The sequence below is a fragment of the Thrips palmi genome, unplaced genomic scaffold (genome assembly GCF_012932325.1).
Source record: "Thrips palmi isolate BJ-2018 unplaced genomic scaffold, TpBJ-2018v1 HiC_scaffold_10, whole genome shotgun sequence".
NCBI classification, from domain to species: domain Eukaryota; kingdom Metazoa; phylum Arthropoda; class Insecta; order Thysanoptera; family Thripidae; genus Thrips; species Thrips palmi.
The window spans coordinates 2509057-2525023 of NW_023144621.1; the positions used below are offsets into that span (position 1 = coordinate 2509057).

At 44.7% G+C, this 15967-nt stretch overlaps 1 long non-coding RNA gene across 1 annotated transcript; it reads right to left on the reverse strand.

Annotated features, from left to right (window-relative positions):
- Positions 1 to 5033: 5033 nt before the first annotated feature.
- Positions 5034 to 10523, reverse strand: LOC117654328. The gene is made up of 3 exons (XR_004588310.1): positions 10338 to 10523; positions 10136 to 10249; positions 5034 to 5159 (listed from the first exon to the last, which is right to left on the reverse strand). It is a non-coding gene; the product is annotated as an uncharacterized LOC117654328 (long non-coding RNA).
- Between the last annotated feature and the right edge of the window lie 5444 nt (positions 10524 to 15967).

Here is a 15967-nt window from a genome sequence, read left to right on the forward strand (position 1 = left end):
CCCGCGTCTTTCCGCCGCGACTGTGGCGCCATCTGAGATCTGAACTCTCTGAAATTTGGTGGCGATGTTCCTTGGGGCTTCCCCTATCGGCCTGCGTGGTTCGGGCTCAGTCCCTGCCTCACGTGACGAAGCGACAGGGCCTAAAGTGCATCAAATTGTTTTTTGAGGGGGGCGGGGGAAGGAGGTGGGTGGTGTGAAATTGGCATGTGGGTCCCTTCAACCGGTGCGCCAGCTAGAGATATACCTAGTCTGAACACTAAGCGGTTCACATATTCACAGTAAAAACAAGGAAAATATGGAAAACATGCGGGGACGCGCCTGGGAGGTACGCAATGTCGGTGATAAGTACCGTGGTTTGCCTACTTCCAGGCGCGTCCCAGCATGTTTTCCATATTTTTCTTGCTTTTACTGTTAATAAGTGAACCGCTTAGTGTTCAGACTAGGTATATCTCTACCTGGCGCACCGGTTGAAGGGACCCACATGCCAATTTCACACCACCCACCTCCTTCCCCCGTCCCCCTCAACAAACAATTTGATGCACTTTAGGCCCTGTCGCTTAGTCACGTGAGGCAGGGTCTGAGCCCGAACCACGCAGGCCGATAGGGGAAGCCCCAAGGAACATCGCCACCAAATTTCAGAGAGTTCGGATCTCAGATGGCGCCACAGTCGCGGCGGAAAGACGCGGGTAGGGGGGACCTCCCAAGCGAGACCAATAGTTTTCTCGCGCTGTGCACCGGGTAAATGTCAACCGATTTCGCTCAAATTTGGTGTGAGGTCATTTGGGACCTAGATGACCCTAAAAACCGACTCCTTTCAAAAATCAAATTTTTTTGAAACGCCCTATTGTCCGGGACATTTTTCTTAAGACACGAACAGACACGCAGATTGGCAGGCTGGCGAGTGGCGGAGTGTTGTACTGTTCCGATCGCCCAGAGCGCGCTGCCTGTCCCACTCTTCAGGGGCAAAGTACACTGCAAGATCAGATGTGTGCTTAGTACACAGCTGTGGGAGTATACTTGGAAGCACACAGCTACAGGAGTATGCTAGGGTAAGCATCTATAGAAGTGTGCTTGACAAGCATACACCTATAGATGTGTACTTGGGCAAGCATGCATCTGTAGCTGTGTACTTGGAGAAGCATGCATTCATCTCACCCATTTAAAAGCACACAGCCATAGATGCATGCTTGCCCAAGTACACATCTATAGATGCATGCTTGACAAGCACACTTCTATAGATGTATGCTTCCAAGCATACCCCCACAGCTGTGTACTAAGCACACGTTTGATTTGTGTAGGCCACCCTGTCGTCACTAGTGCGTTGCAGGTCTGCTGGTTGTTGGCCTACCTGACAGGCGCTTGGGTCCCCTAACCTTAGAAAAGTAACCCGGAAACTTGCTTTGAGCCGAAAACACCTGAGAGAGCGTCCAGTGTGGTATCGAGTGCGGCCGTCACAACAATTTGGTGAAATACGTGGTTGCAGGGGTTCACGAAAATGGCTCGTTCTCGGGAACGAAGCCGAACACATTTTTTGGTTAACATTTTCGTTTAGGGAAGGGTTTAAGCTATCTTTTAAGCCCAGATTGGTCAAAATCGGTTGAGGATCTAGGAAATAGCGCTAATTTGAAAACTTCACTAAAGTTTTAAAGTTATAAAAAGTTTTTGGACGTAAAAACTTCAAAGACAAAAAAGATTCAGTTTTTCATCCTCTTTCCAAATCTGGTCTCGGATTTGACCTACGACCAATGGTTGCTGAGATATTGCCCTCCAAAGTTGCGTTGTTCCGATATTTAGCAAAAAAGTAAATTGGCCATAGCCCAGCCCCTGGGGGGCCGGACCCCAAACCAAGTACCGATTATTTCATGGGACCATAAGGGTAACAAAACCTGAAAACGAGAACCGGATCGGAGCCCATGGTGGCTAAGGCCTGGTTGACTTCACATGGAATGTCCCCACTGTGGTCGATATGCCACCCGTCACAATTTAAACTTGGCAATTGAGAGAAATCAAAATGCCGGGAAATTCGAAAAATTCCAATGCTAATGTATTCCACAGTGATCTGACAAAGGTACATCTTTGAAGTCCATCATTATGAAAATGATGGTAGCAGAAAGAAGGCAGTAAATTAATTTTCGCGGGTTGGCAACAATTTTGTCGGCGTCTGCGCCCTTGCGAAAATCGCGAAGCTGAAAACACGAGTATAGTCGCGCATTAAAACTGCCCCTCCATTGTTGCTGACGTTGAATTGTTTGGCTTGTTTCAAAAGGCTACGGTTCTCTAGTCATGTTTTCTTCAATTCTGTGTAATAGTTCTCACTCACTCTACAAATCAAAGAGTGTACATGGTACGCTCTAACTGGCGCATGCCTGCAAGCACGCTCTAACTAGCATGCCTGCCAAGCATGCACTAACTAGTGCATACATACCATGTACACGCTAACTGAAGCATACATTTACTGCATAAGGGATAGGGAGTTTTCTGCATCAGGAAGCGTGTACATGGCATGTATGCACTAGTTAGTGCATGCTTGGCAGGCATGCGCTAGCTAGAGCGTGCTTGCAGGCATGCTCCAGTTAGAGCATACTATGTACACTCTTTGATTTGAAGAACATAACGTAGCAACACCACGACGGTTGGCTTGACAAACTTTATAAACTCGAGAGGGATGGTCTCGAAACGCAGGTGAGTCTTGTTCGAGGAACATGAGCACTGAAAGTCGCGAGGTGTAGCGAAGTGATCATGCTGCTAACTTATGCTAACTGAATCAGAAGTACCATCAAACCTCGCTAAAAGGAGCAGCTACATGACCAGCTTATTCAAAAAGAAGCTAAAAGTCTTAAAGCGACTCTTAAACTACATTAAGGAAAGATAATTCACAGATGCATGTGCACATGTACGCAGTTAAATGGCTCAATTCACTCCGATTTGAAGAGTAACAAAAATTTTCAACAAAACAACAACAACAAGAAGGAAAGACATCAAAGAATTGACATCACATGGGAGGGACTCGTTCTTTACAAACTAGATTGATGTGCCAGTCGCTGATCGTTACACTGTTAAAAAAGTTATGAATTTTCAAAGCAATTTTGATGACAATTTTACGAATACGGATATGAATTTTACAAACATTGCAATTTTCACAACTTGATGCGAAAATTCAAAACAATTTCGTAAAATTGACAATTGTTGGTAATTTTAAAACCATGTTCTGAAAATTGCGAATCTTAAATGTTGATTTTGAGCACACAATAGTAATTTTCCGAATCCGATTGTAAATTTCATAACTAGCTCAAGAGGCGTGGCCAAGGGGCGCTGGTAGAGTCATCAGTAGCTGACCCACCGCCTCCCGTGGGACGTGGTAGCACAGCGGTAAAGAGCGTGCACCACAAGTCAAAGATCCCGGGTTCGAAACCCGCTGATCAAAAGCAGATTCGGTTCAATAAATGGCATAAGGCCGCTTGGGTGTTCATATACATGAACACTTAGTTGTCCTTTTGCTTAACTGCTCTAAAATGACCTCGCAAACGCGAATATGAATTTTCATAACATGATATGAATTTTCATAACGTGATTGTAAAACAATTTACAATCATTTGTAATTTTAATTTTCATAACAATTGTTTGTGAAAAAAAATGCCAACCAATGTTATGAAAATTACAACTGATTTTTTTAACAGTGTACATGAATTGTCCTCTGACGATTTGTAATTTTGCATTTTAACGAACGCTTCCGGTTGGTTCTCCTCTCAGGCAGGGAACATCGATACATCGCGATATCTCGAGATATCGATTCTCGTGCATAACCGAATTTACACTAGAGTCCGTGAGTCCGTGCCAAAAACCTGCTTTTTCCATGACCAAAACCCTCAGAAGGGCACATTTATTAAAAAAAGAAGTCAAATGAAACTTATTATTTCGTCTCTCATCTCCAACATAAGACATGCAACACCTGCCAAGAAACTTTCATTAGGAAGATACCACTAGCAGTTCTGAGACATATATCACGATTAGCGTCAAACGATGTTTCTTTATGACCAAATTTCTCAAAATTATCCATTGTCACTTGGAAAATACCCTCCTAGTTTTTTGTTGGCCAAAGATCTCTGGTCGTTGTCGTTGTTGTTTGCGTTCCAGTTGCGTTCTATATCAAAAGATACAAACACTTGAAAAGAGGTTAGTTTCACATAATGCACTAAAAACGTCTCTCTTTCATGTTCATTTTCTCAGTATTTCTCATTGCAAGCAAAAAAAAGTTCATTTACGATCTAGCGACTGACACTCCATCTTTCATTTGATACCACTCTCATTTTCCCACATGCTGTCAGATCTGAGATGAAAGATGTCCCCCCAAAACTCATTTTTGAACACAATACTCGTTCTCTTCACATAGAGTTTTGTATGTTAGTGAGTGGTGTGTAAAGAACGAGTAAAAACAACAACGCAGCGGTGCGGGATTGGTGCGGGACACTCTCATAAAAAGTCACTGGCCGGCCGGCCGATCCAAATGGCCACGTTCGAAACGACATCAATTCTATTGTTGGATCTCCTCTAGCTGCAGTCAAAGAGATTTTTCATTTCGAACGTGCTTTTTCATCTTTTGGGGTAAGCTGTACAGGGCCGAACAGGAGCTCAGCTATTGGTCCGCCCCGGCTCGGGCTCCCCCCACTCCCTTCCTTTTTCCTTGACGAGTCGAGTTTTGCCATGGAAACAGCGATTTTGACAGCAAATTTCTCAAAATTGGCCGTTGACTTTTTAACCACATTACAACATTAGAATCAGCGTTCAAAGTTCTACTAGTCTGTAAAATCTCATTAAAATCCTATAGAAAATTTCCAAAATACATAAAGGGCCACACGAATTGAATCTCGCGCCGGCTGAATCCTGGGTATACTATAAGGCTACTTCGTGCCTCTTACAATCAAAGCAGTGCAGAGTGAGCCCCCTTGTCACCCCACTTCCGACGCCACTGAATCAGTTCATCAGCGATCTTACTGAAGACTTAAATTAAGTTCGAAGATAAAGTAACTTACCTCAGAATGGACCATGTTGACTGAGAGTACGGGTGCGATTTGCAACAGCTGAAGCTTTGAATGTAGGTTGACGCCGTCTTTCCCTGTCTGCGCCAAACTTCAAAGCTGCGATGACTGAAGGCTTGGTACCTGCAAAGCGGAACCAGAACACATTACAATCCTGTGAACGATCAACTGATGTTAACTGACACTAAATCAGTATGTAGTTTTTTCAGGCGAAGCTCCGCACGGAACTAGTGTATTTTAAAATGTATGGTCAATTCCGCACTGCAAGAAAAAGTTTGAATAGAACAACAAAAAACTGTGCAATAAAAGTACCATAAGGGATTGTAAGCAGTACAACGAAAATTGTACAAACCGCGACGAGGCCTGGACTGCACAGGACGTCATGCCGGTCCCATTGAACTTTGTACAACAATAGTTGTACTTTGAAAGTACGTTAAATTCCTGATTAAAAAATATTGCCACTTGTTCGTGTACTTATGTCGTCGTTTTTCTAGCAGTGCGTGCAAAGCTATGGTCAAAAATAAAGTTTCTAGTAATGAATGGGATCGCCCTAGAGGATTAGCATGCAAGACTGAACACTAAGACCAGAAGGTGGGCAGGGTCGATTTCCAGGGATCTTATTCGGAGATTTTATCTGGGCGTTCCCCAAAATAACCTTATCTAAAACGCATGCGAATTTCACTCAATTTAATCATACGGTACAGCTATATATCAATGTAATTTGTGATTTTATTCACATAACCTTAAAAATTAAAGATCAAAGCAACCAGTAGTGCTTGTAGAAATATGTTCCGCTAACTCTCGTATCCGTCCCAAATGATCAAATTTGGCGAAATTCACTTGGGTTTAGGATAAGATTCTTTGAGGGGGACGCCACGATAAGATCTTTTCGGTAGGACCCCTCGATTTGAGCCCCGTACCGGTTTAGCCCCGATGACCTGAGCCCCGGCAAGAGCTCTGGCCGATCCCGACTCGAGCCCCCACCACCGCCAGAGCAGACGCGGTCTGACGTACACCTGCCTTGTTGAACACTCTCAATGTCTTACGAAGAAATTTCCCAATACGAAGTAAATGGCGCAAGCATAATCCCTTGCAAAAAGGAAAATATATGGAAAATATGTGTCAATATATGACTCCATATATGTTTCATGCGTTGTCAATAGAATTGTATCTTGCAAATTATCTTGCGCAATACGTGGTTTATATATGGGGGTATATCTTGGTGCCCGTTAATATATAATGCATATATTTCCCCATATAATATTATCTTCGCGAAATATATGTTTCAATATCTGACACAGTCCCCGTCGTGGGATGGGGCAGGGTGAGGAGGGCAGACTTTTCAAGTAACTTTTCTTAAAATCTTGGCACTGGATGTTGAAAGGCGGCTATATTTCTCAATATGATTTTATATTGTAAAATATATTGACGCCATATATTGAGCAGGGCAAAGGTTCTTTTCTATGCGTTTAAGTCTCCAAGAAATTTTGAGAGATCCTGTTTAACAAGTGAACTGGAATAGTTCGGAAATTTTAAACGTCTTTTTTGGGCGTAGCGCAAAAAGTTCTTGTGACGACCCCGGTAGGATCACAATTGGATGCCCTCGCAAGGCGAAGTTTACATTCTTTTACACTGCGAGAAAAGATCACGGTAAATCCTGTACTGATTACTCCAGACTTCACCGTACTTTTTTTAACAGGCAATTCCGTCGTTTTTTTTACAGGCAATACCGTACTTTTTTTTACAGGAAACACCGTGCTTTACTTACAGGGAATCCCGTACTTTTTTACCCGGCAATCCCGTACTTTCAATACCTATCAAAAACTGGTATGATTTTGTTTAGTCGGTTGACCCTCTTTTTTCCAAGTTCCTGATGTACGCAACTGCTGAAGTCGGACTCCTGGAACACCCCCCCCCCCCTTTTCCGACCACTCGTTGGAAAGGTCTTGACGAGACCTTTCGAAAGGTGCAATAAAATTTTTCAGTCGGTCGACCCCCTTTTTTCAAGATCCTGATGTGGATAATTCTTGGAAGCGGCCTTTGTTGGGACCAGATATGGTCCTTCCTACGGCATGGTCTGTACGGAAGAACGGTAACTACTGTTAAAAGACTACGAAGTATTTTGTAAAACAAGTACGGTAAATACTGTAGACTGTACGGTGGGCACTGGTTTTTGAAGTACGGTAAAGTTTGGCATAAAAATTATCCAGGATTTACCGTCATTTTTTCTCAGAGTGTATAATAGTAAAGGAAGTCTCTGCAGACTGAGTCGTCGGACTGCATGGTGTATTCACACCATATATTACCTACATATAGAGCAATGTATGAAATTTATATATTTGCCACATATTTTTTATATCGGAAAAGTATCTTGCTAAATTATCTTTTCCACATATGACGTCAATACATGTCGGGCCATGTATTTTTCATTTTGCAAGGGATGCGAAGGTGGTTTTTCTTCGTATCTTACAATGAAAATGGCTAAAAGATTCGTATTACGAAGAAATATTGCTTCGTATTATACTTGCACAATAAAAGTACTACAGGGATTGTATTAAGAACGAGAATTGTGCAAACCACAACGAGGCCTGGACTGCCCAGCACTCGTCATGTCAGTTATCCATTATTGTACATTGCACAACAATTGTTACACTCTAAAAGTCTGACCATGAAATTTGGCATATGTTATTCGTAACATAGGCCAAATTTCATGGTAAGACATTTAGAGTAAGACAATTCTCGTACTTTATACAATCCCTGATGTACTTTTAGTGTGCCGTTTTATAATTTTGAACTTCTGTTGTACTCTTCACACTTTTTCTTGCAGTGCCTACCGAAGCTCGAAATAAGTTCCCATGTCCTGCCTTTTTCATACTTTCACACGTCTCCTCTAATAGAGTACTCCAAAGAAGCTCTGGCCCGGAAGAAGAATAAAAACGGAAGTAAGAAATTGTCACTTTCGATGAGAAATATACGCCACGGACCTCATCCGCATGAGGTCCGCAGCGTATATTTCTCATCGAAACTGAGAAATTCTTACTTCCGTTTTTGTTCTTCTTCTTCCGGGACTCTTATTAGTGTTTGCCCCGTTTGGGCCCCACTGACTTAAATTGTATCCAAATTCCACCTCATAAGAGAAATAACAGTGATCACAATAGCGTTTCGGAAGAAATCCAGACCGGAAGTCAGCGACAGAACGGGAGAAACAACAGAGCGTCGCGAGGCCTTGCTGAGCGGTGGTGGGGGCAGGGATGGGCAGAGTGGGGGCTACGCGCTCGCGCCGCCTTCACCCCCACTCCGCCGATTTCGACCCCCTCCACCGCTCAGCACAGCCGCGCGATGCTCTTTTGTTTCTCCCGTTCTGACACTGACTTCCGGTTTAGGGCTTCTCCAAAGTACCCTATTCCGAAGTCCATTCTGACGTAACGATGTAAACCACAGAAACCATCATAAACCCATCGACGAAGTAATAATACACTTTTCCAAATTTTCCGTAATTAATCCCACTTTAAAAATTAGTGGTTATCTGCATCAATCATTCCGTTTTAGTTTTTCCCAGCAAACAGTTCAATGCCTCTCTCGAAGATTGATAAAAGCTGAGTTGTCTATTTACTTCTTCCACTTCATGGAGGCAGTGTTTATTGTATAATAAAAATATAACCGTACATGCCGGCATGCGAGAAAACCCTAGTTCCTTCTCGGAGTTTGCCGTTTACCTTTACTTATCCAGTTTGGTCAGAGTGAAGACTACTTCTCGGGCCGAGCTAGTTCAGGTACGCACCCCTAACCCAGCTAGCTAGTAGATATGATGCAACACTCATGCAGTCAGCAGGGTACGTCGGACCCAGATTGGAAGTCAAATGTTAACCGTAGAAACGTTACGCTAGCCTAGCCAACCCCCACTTCTTCCCACAGCGTAACGTTATCCCAAATTTCCTCCTTGAACGAAGTTGAGACCTAATTTCACTGCTGATGTTTTAGAAATAAGATAATCCTTCTAAAGTGTTAAGCGTGACGTTACGCCGGCTCTGACGCCCGCACCACAGTGGAGCGAAACGCCAAAAAATGCGACATCGTGCGACATAGAATCATTTTCCGATCTGTCAGCTTTTTTCACGGCATATGGTCATTTCATGATGTTATCTAGTAAAAGAAATAATTTCCTAGTATTGGCTAGGCTTGTAGAGCTAAAAATCGCGAAAAACATGAAAATTTTGTACCAAAATCTGCCATTTTTTACACGTTTATTGCCCGTAAAACTGACATTTTTTCGATTCTGCAACTTTTCTCAACAGATTCTGAAAGCTAAGGACAAGGCCTACCACTTTTGTTATGGTCGCAACGCTGTTGCGAGGTCGGCCATTCGACTTTTTAGGCCTCAAAGGTTTTTCCTTTAATAAATTTCATTGGAAATTTATTCCTATTTTGACAAATTTAGGTATTTTAGTGCCCTTGAGGTCTGTGTTGCCTCGTAACATCTATTTCCGGTTCTTATAAACTCGATTGGATGAATTGAAACTGGTTGGGATGTAAAGCGGACTGCAGGGGCACAAAAATACCTAAATTTGTCAAAATAGGAATAAATTTCAAATGAAATTTATTAAAGGAAAAACCTTTGAGGCCTAAAAAGTCGAATGGCCGACCTCGCTACAGCGTTGCGACCATAACAAAAGTTGTAGGCCTTGTCCTTAGCTTTCAGAATCTGTTAAGAAAAGTTGCAGAATCGAAAAAATGTCAGTTTTACGGGCAATAAACGTGTAAAAAATGGCAGATTTTGGTACAAAATTTTCATGTTTTTCGCGATTTTTAGCTCTACAAGCCTAGCCAATACTAGGAAATTATTTCTTTTACTAGATAACATCATGAAATGACCATATGCCGTGAAAAAAGCTGACAGATCGGAAAATGATTCTATGTCGCACGATGTCGCATTTTTTGGCGTTTCGCTCCACTGTGCGCACCACCCTGAACGGCAGCGTTACTCGGCCTCGATTCCAACCTCCGCTGAGAATTCTCCAACGAACTCGTGTACCTCAACGCATCAGTGAAATCGATCAATCGATGTGCACTCACAATTTCATCCACTCAATAGCACTCACCTTCCTAGGAATCTGGAAAGTCGGTAATCCTGTCGTAGAGACCTGTCGCCAAAGCTGACCAGCCGCACAGGAGAAATGCAGGAGCAGCTAGGCGGAAGTTGAATCACACGGTGACTTTAGAGGAGAAAAGAACTAACAGTTACTATTTGAAAAGCCTCAGATAAAAGATTGATAAAGAAAACTAGCAGCAATCGTTACGAACAGATGAAATAGGGTGCACGCGAAAGAGCTGATCCGGCAGGGAAGAAGGAATCAAGAGGATCAAACGTCAGACTTTTGTAAAATCATATCTACGGAAGCGACAGTACGGCGCTGAAGACGCCCAACTCGGAAATTTTGCGCACTTCGATTAGATTTTGACTGTTTTCAAGGTAAAGCGATAGGATATTCCAACGTATTTCGAAACGGAAGAACAGAAGTAGGCCCGAAAAGCAGCTTCTGCGCATGCGCACCGGGTGGTGGGGGAACGTCTGCGCATGCGCAGAAGCTGTTTTTAGGGACTTTACTTTTGACCTTCTGCACTGAGATAACCCTTTTTCAAACTAAAACTATCTAACAAACTATTTTAAGCCTCACAAAGAAAAGTAGCTTGTTATAACAAAGTATTTTGAGCATACATAAGCTCTCAATGAAAAACTTCGCAATTTACGAACTATTTCTTTACGAAGTAAATTAGTTAGTACTATGATGCTCAAAATAATACTTCGTTAGGTTTTGAACGTGTTCCGTTTCGAGATTCATTGGGATACCCTAATATTGGATACGACTGAAAAACTGAACAGTTTTACAGAAAACTGGTTCCTTTCTTTCGCTCTGCTTTTTAATATCGACTATTTTTTCAAGCATTCTGAGGAAACTGTAATAAAACTCAAGATGGTCCACGAATTTTGTTGCACGAATTCTTTCAAGTTGCTTCCCGTGACCCTCCTCTGCGTATTCATCAGTACTACACTGATAAAAATTTTGTCGTAACTTAGCGACACATTTATCGCTAACTTTTTTAGTGACAAGATTTGTTTTGGAACGAATAGCTTGTTAAACCGTAGTCGTATTGGAACTAAGGGATAATTTCACAGCGACTAACTTGTAATAACGCACCAACAATAACACATAAACGACAAGTATTGAAAATCCAAAAGAAATTTTGTAATGTCTGCGACGATATTCATAGAGTACTTTTGTCGCTAAATTTATTTTGCATGGTTTTTTTAGCAGATGATACCTTTCATACCTTTACCTTTAACAGACCTAAAACTACAAGACACATAAAGGTGTCAGCTAGCTTTTACTCGAGAGTCCAGAAACCAACAATATAATAGGAGCTGGCTGCCGGGGCGGGTGGTGCGTTCGTGCCTGCGCGGAATTCGACAATGCCTCTTCGGCACAGCGCCAGCGGCCGGACGTCAACAATGGCTTGACTTTCTCTCCCCGCCTACAGCGCAGAGGCCCCGGCACCGTAATATAAAAATATTTGATACTTGTACTGACATATCCTAGAAAATATATTCTTTAATCATATGTGTTCTAACTCTTATTTAAAATCCACACCAGGAGCACCAGACAAGTATCATCTGCTTTCATTAACGTTCGTTGAATGAGATTTTTAAACAAAGGTAATTTTCCTATTACTTAGAAGAACAAAATAGATGATTATTCATAATATGCTTTAATTGAGCAGATGCAAAGGATGTTGTTTCCACACAAATTGTATCATAAAGAGTGATAACAAGAATTTTGTTCTTCAACGACAAAATGTCGCTTACTAGACTCAACGACATTTGTTTCGCTTTGGTTCATGATGAAATTCTATGTTTTGGAACGACTAAATTTTCACTCTTCTGATTGTTTCTGTACAACCATTTTTTAACAGTGTAGTATCTGGACCGACACTGAAATTCAAAGGGTGAGAGACATCTGACCAATTTTCGGTGATACAAAAAGTATGACCGTGAAACGGTCGTACACAAATGTATGACCGAAAAACGGTCATACTTAAATGTATGACCAAAAAAAGGTCAGACATCAGCGAGACTGGATATTGTTTAGCTTGGGGATATATCAGCCTTTACCCGTGATACACTATAAAGTATGACCGTTTTTCGGTCATACATCGAAGTATGACCTTTTTTCGGTCTTACATTTCAGTATGACCCTTTTTCGGTCGAACATTTCAGTAAGACCGTTTAAGCGGTCAAAAGTATGACCTTTCTATTTTCAGTGGAGAGCCGTCGGTACTACCCGACGACACTCGCAGAGAAATTCGAGTAGCCGCGGTGAGACGATCGTCGATTCGTTTCTGCTCGCTCTCTTCGGAATCTGCCTGCAGCAGGCGTATGCCTGCAGAATTATTCGAAGAGTCGTTTTCGTCGTTATCTTTCTTGCACCCATGCGCGACGCCCTGTGAGTGCGAGAGACTGAATGTGTAACAGACCCTCGGAATCTGTCTGATGGTGGCGCCGCATGCAGCCTAGCCTCAGGGAACAGAAACAGGACCGCTTGAAAAAGCTAAAATTGACAAGTTAGTTAAATTTGATCACACTCTGTTTTGGCGACCCCTCATGACCCGTGTTTGACGTGGTATTTTCTGTCAAATTCGCATCTCAAGTTATCATTTTCTTTGTAAAGCGCACCGCGCACGCCAGTGACGTCACTGCCAGTGTTGTCGAGGGGCGCAGCACTCGTCAAATAAGAGATAGCGGCAGATAATCAGATTGAGTCATGCCCGCGGTGTTGAGTCGGGGCGAGGCTACCGCCCCCGGCGTTCCCACGCCCACGCACGGCGACCAGGTGCCACTCGCGCCTTCATTTACATGGGAGGGGGACGACAGTCAGGGCGCCAAAGCCGGAGAAATCTGACCTAACTGTCCCGAAGAAATTTTTTGGCGGACACGGGGGAAACAACTTGAATTTTGGTGACCGTTTACCCTTAAACGTGGAAAAACGCGAAATAGCACTGGGGGGAAAACATTTGAACTAAGTACACGAACGTTGAAATGGTTTGAATTATAACTAACGCAGAACCCGCAAGCACTGATAAAGGTCACTATATTTATGTCAAATGCATTTTACGGTGATGACACGAAATACGTAGCAAAATACAGGTCATGAGGGGTCATCAAGGGGGGCTGACTCCTTACTTCGAAAGCAAGCCCAATACCGTAAACTGGGGTAACTTCGGACATCCGGGGTAATTTCGGACAGGCTCCGCTGGCAGCTCGCATAGAAATCTTACTAAGCCATCCCCCTCAGAAGTTACCCCAATCCATGAAGAAACTTCTGACGGGGATGGCTTAGTAAGATTTCCCGGTTGACGGTACACGAATAATACCTGTAATATATCAATCCATAATACTTTAAAAAAGCCGCATAAATAGTGTATTTTTAGCTTTAAAGTGACCGGTGAAATTGTAGTTCATGGAAGTTCAGCGATTTTCTATTTTGAATGTAAGAGTTACAAAATGGCGCCAAAACGAATGACGGTGCTGAGGCTCTTAAGCATGTACGGTTTTGTTTTGGGGCTCAAAAAACTCGAGCCAAAATGCTAGTTTCCGATTGCATTCATGTTATTGCTTCCGTTTTAAACTCCCTTACGTAATTGGGAAACTTTTTTTTAATGATGAAAACCACGGAAAGTGACACAATTATCTAAACATAATACTTGAAATACCGATCATTTATAATACTTCGTACACGGTCAGGGGAGTCATCCCCCGTTGAGGTCATTGATTCGGGGAGCGCGCCAAAATGTTATCAATTGTAGCTCACTGGACGTCGACGTGACCTTTTCTTATTCCCTATGGGACGCAACTATTTATAGCGACGGCGAGGGAAATCCCGCGCTCAACGGACAAACCAGAGGCGAAACCGGCGGCTCCGGGCTCCGCCGCCGAAACCCAGCGCGCCAACTTTTCAGGGACGTCGCCGTCATCGCCTTGCCGGTGCGAGAGGGAGGGGGGGCCCTCGGGAGCTGCCCACTACCTCCAACTGTATTACCTCCAAAACCAATTGGAGGTAAAACTAACATGAGAAGTTATTACCTCCAAAAAAAAGGGACTAAAATGCCTCCAAAGAATAAACCTCTAGAGTTTGGAGGTACTGTAGGTGGTTTTGAATGTAGTTAATATTACCTCCAAACACGAAAGCGATATCACCTCCAGTCACAGAGGTGCTAAATTACCTCCAAAGTATTCACCTCTAAAGTTTGGAGGTAGTTTTAGAAGCAGCAAAACGTAAGGAAAAAACACTTCTACTTTTTTGGCCGCTTCATTGCCTCCAAAGAATTCACCTCCAAACTTGGAGGTAGTTACAAAACGTGCAAACAACGCCGTCGTTGTCTGGAAGTGACCGCGGGTGGTGACCGACGGCCGGCAGTTGGCAGCGAATGGTATGGCGGCATGGGTACCCAAGGCATAGCTTTTACGCCGAGCCAAAGGGACTGGGCAAAAGTGTGACTGAAATTCAGAGCGACTGTGTGCGACAGCCGAGAAACCCAAGAAAGATGCGCGGGGGAAGTGCGGCAGTGATGCACCGCAGCGCGGCTTGCCGTCAGCCCGAGGACGCGCGCGTGGTAAAGTGGCGAAGGTCGAGGGTCTCGACGTAGTACCCCTCAACGTGGTCCTTGCTTTAGGTGTCCTCTGGGACTTATTGTGACCTTCCGCCCACGCCACGTTTTGAGGTGCTTTATGAGCTGACCAAAGCCGTTGTCCAGGAGGACGCACAGGTTAGGTTAGGAGTGGTGGTCCGCGAGTCCCTGAGCTAGGAGGGCGTGTTCGGCGTGTTCGGCGGCCTGCAGGTGGCTGCCGCGCCTCGCTTCACGGCGCTCCAGGACCTGAACAAAGCCGTTGTCCAGGAGGGCGCACAGGTTAGGTTAGGAGCGGTGGCCCGCAAGGCCGTGAGCTAGGACGGCGTGTTCGGCGGCCTGCAGGTGGCTGCCGCGCCTCGCCTTACGGCGCTCCAGGACCTGAACAAAGCCGTTGTCCAGGAGGGGCGTCGTCGTAGCCCGCTGCAGGGAGCCACGGCGTTGCTGCAGAGCGGTGCACGGCGCTCTGCGCGGCAGCGCTGAGCTCCCTAAGGCCTCTGAGTCGGCCAAGGAACGTGGTCCCGACCAGAGGCCATGTCGTCTTCGGCGTCGTTGCAGCAGGGAACCAATGCGAATGCGACACGCTCCCGGACGCGCGCCGGTAGTAGTGGCAGTGGCCATTCGGCCGCCGCGGTCGCGGCCGCAGCCAGGCGGTGGGTGGCCGTCGCGGATTCAGAGGGAAGTCCCTCGACCAACAGACGTGACACGCACTCCGCCTCCGTCATTCGCTAATGCAAAGCATGCAGTAAACGACGGTCTAGAGTAAACTCCTTTGCCGAGGCCACGGTCGACGTGCTGTGGCCCCGCTGCCCGAAGGCACCGACGCCTGCAAGCCGAAGTGGCCGTTCAGGCCGTGCTAGAGTAGACTCCTCTGTCGGTCGACGCCACGGCCGGAGCCACCTACTTGCTTGCGCGGGTTGCGGCGCGCCGACGACGTGGCCGTGCAGACCGCGCCAGAGGAGGGCAGACGATTGCGTGCTGCGCCACGCGCAATCCTCGGCACCAGGTGCCCTGCGTCGTGGTCACCTCGCCGACTCCGGTCGTGCAACCGATAGTGTTGTTAATACAGCTCACCTCTTCCCATGTGTATCTTCGTATCAATGAAGCAGTAGCAGGTGAGAGCGATGCGCTCAATGCTGCTCATGCACTGCAAGTAAAACAAAAACTGTACAAAAAAGTACAACGGAGATTGTAGAAAGTACAACGAGAATTGTACGAACCACGAGGCCTGGACTGCACAGCACTCGTCATGC